Source organism: Mustela nivalis (genome assembly GCF_964662115.1).
Source record: "Mustela nivalis genome assembly, chromosome: 13".
NCBI lineage: Eukaryota > Metazoa > Chordata > Mammalia > Carnivora > Mustelidae > Mustela > Mustela nivalis.
The window spans coordinates 69,462,853-69,476,773 of NC_139032.1; the positions used below are offsets into that span (position 1 = coordinate 69,462,853).

Below are 13,921 nucleotides of genomic sequence, written 5' to 3' on the forward strand. Positions count from 1 at the left end.
GTTCTCTGCTTCCTCATGGCTAATCTGTGCTTCGGTTTCTCATTGTTGCCCATGAAAGAATAGCAATCAGATATCTCTTTACTGTATATGTTCCTTGTGTGTGTGTGTGTGTGTGTGTATTATACATATATAATTTCCAAGAGGGATCCAGGAAAATGTTGTAAGGCAGCTGTGGAGCAGATGAAAAATACTGGATTGGAAATTTAAGGATGACGATTTGGGTCTTGATTTTACTACTTAGACAAAATTATTAAGTTTTGTTTTTTTTCCCCTAGAAAAAGGATTATACCTGCCTCACAGGACTTTTGTAGACATTAAATGAGATTATTCATGTAGTGATTTGTTATAAAATTATTAATTAGATATGAAACAATCTGATGTTTTTAAGACAGAAACTGATCCATGTGGTAAATGTTACATTCAGACAGTCCTGGTTCATACTTTGGGAACAGATCTAATATGTAAGTGTATAGGGACACAGTGTTACCAAGCAGTGGAGACTTGTGACAGCCTGGAAGGTCATTTTTCAAGGTCAAAATGTCTGAGCTCATGTCAAGGACCAGGGTGAACTCCGTTTCTTTCCCAAGGGTTGTATAGGCTGCATCTACTGGAAGGAAGGAGGTGTTCTTCCACCAAACTGTGCCTAGGGCAAGCAATGAAAGTGCTCTGATACTTACACAGGGCTTTTTACAGAGAGAGGCTAGAAGTCAAGTTGATTGGCATTCTACTCAAAGCTTTAAATCATCTTTTTACCTGTGAGGATTAATGCCTTTGTTTCCAATGAGGCTATTGGTCCACAGAATAAGGAAAAAGTGCCCTTTGGGAATGAAAACCTCAGTCTTGCAGAGAAAATTCACTGAAATGGTACATCCATATAAAAAAAAATTATTTTTATTTATTTTTTTTTCATGTTAGTAATAGGTGGATACTGTTTCCAAGTGTGGACGATTCATCTGGCGTTTCTTTAATGTTGTCTGAGATTGGGGTCCTGTGTAAGGGCAGCCCAGCTTCTTGTACCATTGACCTTTGAGGCCCAGAATTGGATTCCATCTTTTTAAAGAACCTGGCACTCTCAGAAGCTAGAGAGATGGTTTGCTTTCATTCATGTGTGTAATCAAGAGGAGGGACCAAAGCTTCCTCCCTCCAGATATTAAAATTCCTAGATTTCTGGAACTGTGAGAGGACAGAAGAGGAAGGATTTGAGGGCTGCTTGCTCCTCCTAACCCCAGGTCTTATTGTCCCCTTGGAATGTGGCTCAAGGGCAGAGTAGAGGGTGCTTCTGCCTGGGCAGCTGCAGACTATACACTGGCAAGGGTAAGGGTTGAATGATCACATTTGTCCGATAAACCCAATTTTCCTCAAAACCCAGCATCTGGCATAGGGGTAGGCACTCATTCAGTATTGGATGACTGAATAGTAAATGAGAGAAAGTATTTCTGTATAGTCCTTAAAGATGACACCCAGTGAAAGGGACAGGGAATAGAAGGCACCTTTATTATTAGAAAAGACAAACTGTGTTTGCCTGCCTATTTCATTCCACTTTTACTCATCAAGAAAGAGAGAGAAGGAGAGAGAAAGAGAGAGAGATGTGATTCCTATTAAATGGGTAAAGAAACTGAAGATTATAGTATTCAAGTTCCTTACTCAAGGTTATAGCTAGGTGGATCTCAGGTTCAAACCTACATCTATCTGTCTGAGAGGAAGGAAAGCCAGCACTCTCTCTACTCTGCTGTGCAGAGCAAGTCCCATGGTGTGGAAGTAAAGAGGTCTGCATTCATGAAGATGGGAAGTGAGGTGGGGATGTAACTAGACCTCCAGTGGAAGGGCAGTCATGCCATTTTCTTGTTGCTCTGAAATCTGGGTTCACACATCTTGAGAAGTGGGGTTTATTTTGTTGTACCTGCAGATGGAATTTGAGTATCCGCAAGGTCTGGTGTTTTGGCAGATATGAAAACATTTCTTGGCCACTTAGTATATGTTTAGATGCTGCTAGAATATTCCATGTGTATTCTGTTGTATAATCTCATAAGAACTCAGTAGTATATTATGATCCCCTATATTATAGATGTGGAAACAGAGGTTTGAAAGAATGAGTTATTTCCCTGAGGTCATAAACTGTAATTGGTAGAGCCCAGTGTATGTGAATCTAGAAATGCCTATCAGTTAAGGTTTTTTGTTTTTGTTTTTTTTTTTAATTTCTCAGTTTGATGACATTGCAATTGACTAGGAAAAAAAAGAAAAAAGAAAAGGAAAGAATAAGGATTCCCATGGAGTCTTTGAGAAGCAGACAACCTGTGCCAGGAGTTATTCTATTTGACTTCTAGGAAAAACTGATAATCATCGACAGAATCAAAAACATCAACATTCTGTGGCTGATCAGTGTTTTTTTTTTAGTTTTTAAGGTTGCTTCTCATATGTTCCTTCATTCAACTAATATTTACCAAATCCTCTGTGTTCGGTGCTTCTTTAGGCCCCAAGACCACACCTGAAAAGGGAGCAAAGTCCAGCTTGCTTCCTAGAGGGGGAGAGAGAGACAGTAAATTATTTTCATACTGTTTGTTTACTGAATAGCTGTATTGAGGCGTAGTTCACGTACTATAAAGTTCACTCTGGGTTTTTAGTACATCATGGTTTTGTGCAGCTATCGCAACTGTCTCATTTCCAGGCAGTTTCAAGTGGCTGTATAATTTGTCAGGAGTGTCAAGTGCTCCGAAGGCAAACAAGTGGAGTGAGGTCCGTGGGGGTGAACGTGCTGCTAGTCTACCCAGAGTGGTCACGACAGGCCTGCCAGATAAAGGGCTATTTGAGCAGAAACCTGAACAAGGTGAGGGAATGAGTCATGGGTATCTGGGCAAAGAAGAGTCCAGGTAGAGGAAACAGGGCAAGACCCTGAGGTGGGAGTATAACCCGTGATCATGCGGGAGTAGACAAGGCAATGACTAAAGGCCAGAGGGCAGGAGAGAAGGTATTCTCATCCATGAGTTGTAAGGGACTGTGTATCAAAGTACTTCGTGCAGTGCTTGGTACACAGCAGGTGCTCAATAAATGAGAGCTGTGGTTATGGTGGTTATTCTCCTTATTCTCATCATAAAGCTGCCAGTCACCTGCTTCTGAGCACAGGAGCGATGGCTCACCTTTGCATCTCGCTAGAAACAAGACCACTACTTTGCACATAATACACAGTCATTAAGCATCCCCTTAGTGAAAAAATAGAATTTAATCTTTAAATTAATAATCTTTGTTTGTTACAAGAACAGGCAGGAATAAATGCCCGGATGGACTGATAAATCATAAAGACAAGTTAATATTAAACAAGACTGCTCAGTTTTTCTACTAAAAAGGCATGGTTTTCTCTAAGGCCTTCAAACTTCTTAAGAAGTTTCCTTAAGAAGTGGGATGAAGAGTTTTATTTTGTTTTTTTCTTTCCCTAGCCCCTGGTTGAAGGCAGCTCTGTGGTGGGGTTTCTTTATAATTGGGTGAGGGGGTGCCTGGGTCAAAGTGACAGCCAACTTGCACTGCTATTACAACACATTACATAAATAACTCTATATAATTGCTACCATCCATCAATTTGGGGAGATCAGTGGTGAGAGACGCTGCCAGTTTCTTGGAATGAAAACTAAAGCTGCAAATAACCCATAAAGTCACACTCGCTAATCAATGCCAGTGTTTTTAAGGGAGGGCAAATTGGTCCAGTCACCAATTCAACCTTGAGAAGGATTCCCCTGTGTATCCTTCATACTGGTTTGTGAGACTTTGCCCAGTCCTTGCCTAGAGGTTTTTTTTTTTCCCTCCTCTTTCACCAACTTTTTTTTTTTTTTTTTTTTTTTAAATCATAGTATTATTCTTAGCCCTGCTTCCCCTATGTTGCAACCTGAAACCTTTTCTGAGCTGGCTAAGGACAGTTAGATTTCTGATGGGTTTAGGTTAATCTGAGCACTATATGCAGCTGAACAGAAAGAACATCCTGACTTCTGTGCAGATTTGGGGAGTTCTAAATGTCCATCTTCTCTGTCTACAGGGGTCACGTTAACCTGATTCATTCTCAGTTCTTCATGTCATTCTGGGTTGGCAGAAGACTAACCACGAGTTTCAAAAACAAACAAACAACAAACAAATAGGAGACTGCAGCATTCAGGCAGTATGACATTTGCAAAGAGAAAGGATTCTTAATGATCACATCTTGCACTTGACCCACAATCAGTTTAATACCCTGGGTTGTAAGTAGCATGAGGCAGAGGCCACCTAACTCCAGGCCTAGGAAAATGAGTCTGGCACAAAGTGGCAGACTAATCTTTTTGAACTGACATTGAAGTAATGAAGTCACACTTTTGTTGATTGAAAATGAAATTGAACAGGCAGTTCCCATAGCTAAAGTTCTTTCAAGCAGGGATAAGTAGTCAGTGGCTTGCTTTTCAGTAACCTGAGAAACTCTGGAAACTCCTAGAATGTAGGAACCTTATTTAGTGTGAATGGGCCACAGGGTCTTCTCAGGGGTGGGGATATGGTGGGTAGCGTATGTGCTCCACAGGTGTTTGTTACAGACACAGCCAAGAACTTTCCACCCCCAGCACAGACTCTGGTTTTCTTTATCCATGAGAAATTTGCCTCTTTTGTAAAAAAAAAAAAAAAAAAAAAAAAAAAATCCCCTTTCCCTCAGAACGTCACTTTAGGTGGGAAGCCCTACATGAGGATGAGATGGGGGAGCCTGTGACTTCCCTTTTCCTTCACCTTCCCTGCTCTGTCTAGGTCCTAGAGTTTATCCAAATGAATGCTTGATGTACTTCAGAATGTTAGACTCTATTATATTAGTGAGAAGTACTTTTGTGGGTAATTGGTAGGAAATTAAAGGATTCAAGGGTGATTTGGTGTTTCCAGAAATCTTTAGAAATTCTTTGAGGGGAAAAAATAAGTAAGTCTTGCTAAAAACCCCTCAAGCCATGGGACATTGTTCTTTTTCATGGAAAATTGCTACTTAGAAACATACTGTAAAATGTGTCATGGTTTTGGGTCAAGACGCACTAAGCATTGAAATTTTCCTGGGCCAAATGAAAGGTTACCAGTGATGGTTTTACCTTCTCTAGGTGCTGGCGTAAAGGGCTGGTGCCAACACGAGGTCTCCCTTCCTGACCAGTGGCATTCACTAAGCAATAATGATGTCAGCAAGACTAGCTTCTCAGAGTAGCAGTCCATGCTTTCTGGAACTTCATTCATTTGCATTATCCTTTGATCTTCATAACAAGCTTGCAAGGGTGGTGAAGGCGTGTGCTACAGCAATGAAGGAAGCTGAGGACCACAGGCTAAGTGGGAAGTGATTTGAATTCCTCAGGGTCTCAGAGCTAAGGGTCTCTGAGGAGAGGAGGAACATGTCTTCTCAAATTTAATTTCTGTTCAGCAGTCAGTTACATCTTGAGAGAGAGTCCCTATGTTTTTGTTCCCAACAGTCTGTAGTAGCATTTGCCCAACCCAGACCAACTTTCAAGGATTATCACAAGTGCTGTCACCTTCAAGAAAGCTTCCAGTCACGACTTCTCCAGAAAGGGACTCTCCCTCCACCATTTAGAGCTAAAACGAAGGCCTCTCTTATTTGCCATGTTTAATAATCTGTCTGCCCTCACCAGGCTGTGAAACTCAAGACTGCCCTGAAACTCAAGACTGGCCCTTAGTCACCTTTGTGTGCCCTCCATCTGATATAAAATAAACATGTAAAGAAAGGTTTTCCTTCCGTTGGATTTGGTACCAGGTGAGTTTGTATTTTGATGGCTCAATTATCTACACCCTCTTCTCCGTAACAGGGTTATCAGGAAATATTGAGATAGCCACAGTTGGCTGGTTGATATTTATTTGCCAGGGCTAGCAAGAAAATAAAGAAGAAAAATGGATCCTGGACTTGGGGTGTCTACCCTTTGTGGACCCTTGACTTTTGAAGGCATCAAAACACTGGCTGGAGGAAAAGGGAGCTGATTTGAAGGAGCTTCAAGGATGGGGTGTGGCACGTGTGTTTGGGAGCATACCAAACACTCGTACCATGGGTGGCATTCTTCTCAGAAGGCAAAGAGTTGGAGCCTTGGGATTGGAAACTATCTTCTAGTTCTGTGTTGTTCTTTGAGCAACACCTTGGACATGCTCCTTGGGGTTAATTATGGCTCTTTGATAGACTTGTTATGGGAGTGGTCCTTAAAAACTTGGACTGGGCCTTTAAGTCCAGGAAAAACACTGAAAATATTTAAAATGGGAAATTAGTTTGATAAGTTGGTAGTAGCAATATCAGACACCTTGAAAGAGTATTTACCTAAGAGAAGTAAGAACACACGTTCACAAAAGACTTATAACAGAATGTTTTCAATAGCTTTATTCATAGAGGCACAGAACTGGAAACAACACAAATTTCCATCCATAAGAGAATGGACAAACTGTGGTACCTTCATATAGGGGAATACTACTCAGCAGTAACAAATGAACTACTGATGTATGAAACAACAAGGATTAATCTTGAAAACATGTTGAGTGAAAGACACCAGACAAAAAGAAAGAGAGATTGTAAGATTCAGTTTATATGAAAATTGAGTCATAGGTTGAATCTTTGTTGAAAGATCTGGGACAATGGTTGTCTCTGGGGCTAGAGATGAGGATTGATTGGTAGAAATGAGGGAATATTCCAGGCTGCTGGTAATGTTCTAATTCTTAATTGATGTGTTTATTTTGTGAGTGTCTGTATTTGTTAAAACTCATCTAATTATACACTTAAGATGTGTGCAGTTCAATTTATGTTTGTTAATTAAAAAAGAATCCTGAGAAGAATTGTAGAGATTCACTTTAGGGCAGACTTGGAAGCCTATGGCATGGGGAATTCAGGTCCTGGATAGTCAGTGTGGCCCCAGAAGCAATTTCTCTGCAACCTAGTAATGTCAGGGAAGTTTCTAAGAAGAGGAGACATTTGGGATAAGTTATGAAAAATAGATAGAAATCTACTAGATGGACCAGGTACTAGAGTTTATTTCAGGGAGAGGGAAAGGAAGAACCATGCTGTGGATCGAAAAGAGTTGGAAGTATCTGAACCTTGCAGGTGGAAGGATGTAGTAGGACAGCAGGTCAGCGGCACAGGAGGTGGAAGATAAGGCCACAAAGGCAGCTTGGGTGACCCAAGAGATAGCAGTCTCAGCCACACAACAGGGAAGGGGAACACGCAGGACCATATCTCTGAAGAGAAGTCTATAGACAGAAACTGGGAAGAGTGCTCAGTATAAAAGGATTCTTTAAAAGATTTGGGAATGAAAAAAAAAAAAAAAAGATTTGGGAATGGATGAGCTGATGCAGTTAGAAAAACACAGCATATGTGGTATGAAGACGCATTAGGCTTCTGCTCCGGTCAACAAGAATAAAGCAATGGCTTGACTGTCAGCTGGGCTAGTCTTTGGCCTTGACTCAGCCTCCGAGAAAGGACATGAAGTTGGCTTTGGGTGCAGACTGTTGGAAAGAGAGATCATTCTTTCTTCCATGAAATGTGTAGGGAAAACGAATGTAGTACCTTTCTTTCTGAGCTGTGTCATATGGCTTTGGTTCAAGGGCTCTCTTATGGTGGAACCTCGTATACTACATTATTCAGACCGCATGGACGGAGACCATGTCTCAGCTCATGAGAAAAGAAGTTCCAGGGAAAGAGTAACATCCTAAGAGGACCAGACTTTATGCTGTCTGATCCCCTCCTGATGCCTGTTACCCAACCTCTCCACTCCTCAATTTTTTATCTGTAAGAAGAGACTACTACCACCACAGGGTTGTTACAAGGATCCGATGAGTTATATTTATAAAGAACCCAGAATGGTTCTTGGCACAGGATGAATGCTATATAAATGGCATTTTGCATATACATGTAAATTATTAAATAAAAAGCAGGATTTTCAATGAAAAGAGGTATAAAAAAGAACTTCCCCAGTGTTCTGGTGGTTAACTGGTAGAAGAGAATTTCCAAAGGAAGAACAAATTAAATTTTAAAATTAATTCATATTGTGGAATAATTTTAGATTTATATGAAAGTTGCAAAGTACAGAGAGTTCTTCATTAAAATAATGTTTTTAAATCCATGCCCAGGACTAACCAGGAAGAAAATGTGAGTCTGGGCGCTGGGGTGGGGGCGGAGTGGGGAAGGAAAAGAAACCATATAGTAACCACTCAGCTAATCCCTAATACCTATTAGAGAGAGAAGCTGAGTTTATGTTGCTGCATTCATTCATTCAGGAAGCGCTGAGAGCCTTTTGGGTGGTCAGCACTGTGACAGGTGCTGAGGAGTTAGGGATAAATTCCCTCATCCATCAAAAATTACTCAGCCCCTGCTAAGTTCCTGGAACTGTGCTAGGCACTAGGGATGCCAAGCGTAGACTCACTGTCTCTGTGGGTTGTTATTATAAGAAACAGAAAAGAAAGATGCAGGTCAGGCGCTTTGTGAGCTTCAAGGACAGAGAGTCAGGTCTAATTGGGAGGCGGCTTTATGGACAGGGTAGTCTTTGGAAGATTGAGATGGATAATTGAAAAGCCTCTCCTCTCTCCAATAAGGGCTTCTGGAAATATATATGCAGCTTTTATTTATTTATTTATTTATTTATTTATTTATAATATTTTTAAAATTTTATTTGACAGAAATCACAAGTAGGCAGAGAGGCAGAGAGAAAGGAGGAAGCAGGCTCCCGACAGAGCAGAGAGCCCGATGCGGGGCGTGATCCCAGGACCCTGAGATCATGACCTGAGCCGAAGGCAGAGGCTTAAACCCACTGAGCCACCCAGGCGCCCCTATATGCAGCTTTTAAAAGGCTTGAGACCTTGTACCTGAACCTGGACTTTTGGTGATACTATGCTTTTGGAAGTAAAGGGATCAAATAAATCAGTCTATTTCTTAGCACCTGTGTTCCAGAAGGAAGGAGGTAGGGGTTGGGTGGGAGGGAGGTAGGGTGCAGGGGTGGTGAGAGAGAATAGAAAGGGAGATGGGGGGAGAGAGAGAGAAAGAAAGGAAATGACGTTCTCTCTTTCCTTTAAGGAGAAGCAATGTCTGAAGGATTTCTGAAAGCCTGGTCCAGCCCTTAAACATATTGTAACTCAAATCACCTACGGCTGCTGATTTCCAAGTTCTCCCTGCAAGAACACAGGGACTTGTTCCTTAAAATGACCCAAAGAATGTTGCAATGTCCTCAAATCAGAAACCACTCTATTTTTAGTTACTTTCTCCCCTTCCTCCTGTGAGTGACTTCTTGTATCAGAGGAAGGCAGCTCATAAACCCTTTGGCCAGCTGACCTTGTGCCCCTGGAGAGTGGATGTCTACGGCCAGGAGAAGGGTGGGCTCCTCTCTGTGATGCTCCTGCCCCCTCTCCGCCCCTCCTCCCCCGGCCACTGCTACCTGCTATGGCTCATTTCTCAGATGCTGTGAACTCTCACAGGGCAGAGACAACGTCTGAGCAGCCTCTGCCTCCCAGCACATGACTGCCACAGGGCAGGTACTCAAATCCTCAGAAATAATTGACCGAAAAGACAGTGGAAGCTTCCCATTCTGCCAGAATTGTGACATGAGACTTGGGTTGTGTTGCTTCTATAAATACTTTCAAGGGCACACGTTATTCCAAGGCAGACTCCTAATGGAAAACAAAGACTCCATGGGCTTTCTGAGTCTCTCTAGTTTCACTGAGATTTCTCAACACCTTACCAGTGCCCACTATGGGACTAAATTTGTCATCTTCAATCCATTTTCCTAAAACTGCTTTTCTTTCTTTATTTTTTTAAATATGGCACTACCTTCCTCTCAGACACACATTTAAAAACGGAGAGATTCTCAAATTTTCTTTTCTTTCACTTCTCAAGTGAATTGTTCCTGACTCTCTGAATTCTGTCACTTCAGTGTTTCTCTGAAGTGCCCAAGCCTTCATCATCTAGCTGGGAATGAGTCCCCATGCCCTTGTTGAGTATCCTGACTCCAAAATCTTTCAGAGCAGTCCTGCCAACCTGCACAACAGACCATGTCTCACTCTGACTTAAGCCCCCCTGGGGGTGATCCCTCACCTTTCATTCAGGTCCAGGATTCAAAATCTGCACGCGCCTAAACACAACTCCCAACTTCTTCATACCACTTTGCCCCATTGTCCCCACGCCCCAAACTACTTGTCTGTCCTAACGAGCTTCCTTTTGTTTCTTAAAAACACAGACTCTTTCTTATTCTGTGCTGGTTGAATCGTCTCAAAACTCTGGGGAGTAGGATTTGACAAATCAGCTCGTTCTACTGGTCCCACCACTGCTGCTACAATTGACATGGAAGAACTCCAAACCAGGTAAACCCACTGCCACTGAAATAAATATCATTGAGATCATTGTGGTGTAAACCATGTGAGCTCAGTACAGTCAGAGATTTTGCATCTCTTACCAAACAGGGGAAAAAAAAAAAAGGAAAAGGAAGAGAGAAAGGAGAAAGGAAAGGGAAAGGGAAGGGGAAGTGGAAGAGGAAGGGAGGGGAGAGGAGGGACAGAAAGGAAAGGATAAAATAAAGTCTGCAAGTTAACTTCAGCCCCTAAAGAACTTAGAATAGCCCACTCAGTAGAAAGCCAATCAAAGCTGAAAGCCCAGAAGTGCATTGGAAGAACATCCAGTATGATCTAATGCCTGTTTCCAAGTCACAGTTAATTTGGGACACTATGGGCCTTACAACAGGATGTGCTTCCCTTTACTCAATATCATATGCTTAAATACTTCTTTCCTATAAACTGTCATTATATCCTTCAAGTAGAACCTGGTAAGGAGTGACATAAAGAACGAAGGTGATCCTGCCAGGTCATCTTGGGCTTGACTGAAGGGGGGCCACACACCCCAAGGCAGTCAGGTGATTGGTGGGATATGGAGCCCAGCTCGCTGAACCTAGAAAGAAAGGCAGCATGGTCAGGATCCTCGAAATGACCCAAAGGTGATTGTTCTTGGCCCTGTGAGACATTAACCAGGTTGGTATCCAATCTGGAGTCTTATTCTTAACATTTCTGAAATTCTCATTTGAACTGGTTTTAACATCTTATTAATTAAGGAGTTGAATGAAATCTTTGACCTGTTTTATGTTTGCAGAAAAGTCATGCTTTTAGCTTTTCGAAAATTATATTTAACCGTGTTCTTGACACACATGCTCCTGGAAGGGGGAATGAGTTTACATGTCAGATTCATCTGGCCCACCCTTGCCCTGTGTCTTCCCTGTGGTAGAAACTCGTCCGCTTGTCATCACTGTCCCCTCTGCTCTCATCTCCCTCCAAATATAACCTCTATGAGAACATAGTTACTTTGCATTATGGGTATTTACCTGTGGGCCCTGCCCCCATACCCCCCCCTTAACAAGAATACGAATCTTTCGAAGACAAGAACTGAGGTTTTTTTTCATCAAATACCCCTTCAAGCTTCTATAGACCCAAACAGTCATTCAGATTTCAGGATGAATTAATGGATGAACTGAAAATGGGTGAATGAATGAGTAAGTGAAGTGGGGATGGAGCTTGGAATGAAGATAAATAAAATCACTTTCCTTGGTGGGAGAGAAGTTTGCATGTGGATTACCAATCCAAAACTCAGGTAGATACATTTATGTCTTAGTTTTAATTTCAGATCCACACATGCTTGCAGTTCCTTTAGCCTGGTGTCAGGAAAGCTGTTTGTCCCATTGTTGTATAGCTGTGTCTTTTCTCTTTTTGCGGGGATGGCTGTTTGATGATGATTGTTTGAATAATTCCAACTTATCAGTTCTGTACATGGGATTTGGAAATATTGGACTGTATTCTTTGGAAAGGGGTATATTATTATTTAAAATGCAGTGTAGGCCAAATAGCATTACTAACATATCTCACGAGAAACCAAATGTAGCCAAGGTTTGCTTCACTTCATTTAAAGTAAGAGTCACCACAAAATTTTATTTTGTCTAATGTTTTTTGGGTAGAATGTTAGTATTTGTTGTAATGGGATTATCTTATTATATTCATTTTTATTCTCATGAAACTTTCTCCATGTTCCCACCTGGGACTAGGGACTCCTCACTTTGATACCATAGTTTCTCTTTGTGTTCTGCCTCTCCTTTTCACCTGACCTGGAGTCTCTGGGTGATGGGAACCATGTTTCACTCATCGCTGATCCCCAGCTCCCAACACAGGGCCTGGTACTAAGTAGGTATTCAGTTGACGGTTGGTTGTCTGAACAGGATGAGAGCAAAGAGCATGGGCTCTGGGTCAAAATCCATGTTGCCTAATGACCGTTTGAAACAAGGATGATATCTTTCCCCTCATACAAGTAGAAACTAGACATGTGCTCAAAATTTCATTTCCCTCATCATCAGTGAGGGAACCAGGCAGGTGTTAAAACCGGGACAATCCAAAGAACTGGCACATGCCTCAGGGAGGAATATTGAAATGAATGTGCAAATAGAGGCAAAACCAGCTTCTTTCACTGAGGAGAAAAGTCAGTTGAACCTCTGTGGATAGGACAGGATTTACATGTCTATAAACAAGGGTTATTTTGCATTGCTATCAGCTAGCTACAATTTCCAGAGTTGTAAAATAGCTCCCATAGAATCAGAGTCAGATCACCAGGGAAAGGTGTCTTCGAGACAATCCGAGTTTCCCATTAAAGCACAAATTTTCCGCTGCAGTTCAGATCTTGCCCTCGCTGACAGGTTCCGAAGGAAGGGCATTCCAGTCAGAGATAAGAGCAGACGCAAACACCTGGAAACCGGAAGCCTTGTGCTTCCGTATTGGGAGGGAAGTCCCTAGAAGGAAGAGTGCAGAGGTAGGCAGTAGCCAGATAGAATTCATCTGGAAGGCCAAGGTAAAGAGTATACATTTAATCTCAAACTTTTAAAATTGTACAACCATGGCAAAAAAAAATTTTTTTTTCAAGCATTCTGCCCCAATTTGTACATCTTTATTTACTTATTTATAAATTAGGCATGTGTGTGATAGTATCTGAGTACTTCTACAAGCACAACATTGGTCACTTATTGGCTGTGTGACCACAGGCCAGTTACTGCATGTAGCTGGGCCTCCGTTTCCCTGCCTCTAAAATACGACGATCACCCAGGGCTGCTGTGATGAGGATATAGAGTAAATAGAGTGGGGCTCAGTGGAGTGAGAGCTCAGCAAGTGTTAGCTCAAAGTATAAAACACTAATAGAAATGAAAATGAATGATAGAGAACAGAAAGTGGCGACACTTATCTTCTGTCCTCAGTGGATTGGCTTGAGGACCCACAGGGCATGTGCACCCCGTTCCAGAGCTGCTGCATAGGAGGTTGTTATGGTCTGGAGATTTTGGATGTGGAGGGGGTGGCAGGGAGAAGGATCAGAGGAGGGAGGCCAAAGAAGGGGCAGTGCTACGGCCCAGCAGGGAGATGATGTGGGCTTGCGCCTGGGTACCCGAGGGCGTGAAGAAGTGAGGATGGCTCACTGAGGACAATGGTGGAGGCCCTTGTCCCATAACCTTTGGACATGAACTTGGTAGGGATGCCAGAAGGAAGATAGGGAGAAGATTCTTGGTGGGGAAGGCAGATGGTGCCTTGAAGAAGCTTTGGGGTTGGGAAGGACAGCCAGGAGGTACAGGAAAAGGTCAGAGCAGGAGGTTTGAGGGGCCGTGGGCTCATCTCCAGTCATCCCTACTGTTGGGAAGATACTAGCAGCTCCTGCCTCCCGCTTGCATTAGTACTTATGACTGAGGCCATAATGGGGATAAAAAGGGAGCTGATTTTGCTACCCCAAAATATGCCTCTTTGACGTAAGTATTGTTTTGAGTTAAGGCAGTTAAAACCCAGCAGATTCAGGAGAAGTTGTTTTCCTCCCGGTCACCTGCCTAAATTTGCATTGGAAAGCTGCCAGGAAGCAAGTTATTACCAGAGACACCTCTTTACCTGAGAAACTGATCTGCACAAC

The 13,921-nt window shown here is 42.3% G+C and overlaps 1 long non-coding RNA gene across 1 annotated transcript in view; it reads left to right on the forward strand.

Moving 5' to 3' along the window:
- LOC309847097 overlaps window positions 1–5,737 on the forward strand; it is a 238,451-nt gene extending 232,714 nt beyond the window's left edge. The window contains exon 5 of the long non-coding RNA XR_014302303.1: window positions 5,622–5,737. This is a non-coding gene — a long non-coding RNA (uncharacterized lncRNA). The remainder of the gene's footprint in view (window positions 1–5,621) is intronic.
- The last annotated feature ends 8,184 nt before the right edge of the window (window positions 5,738–13,921 follow it).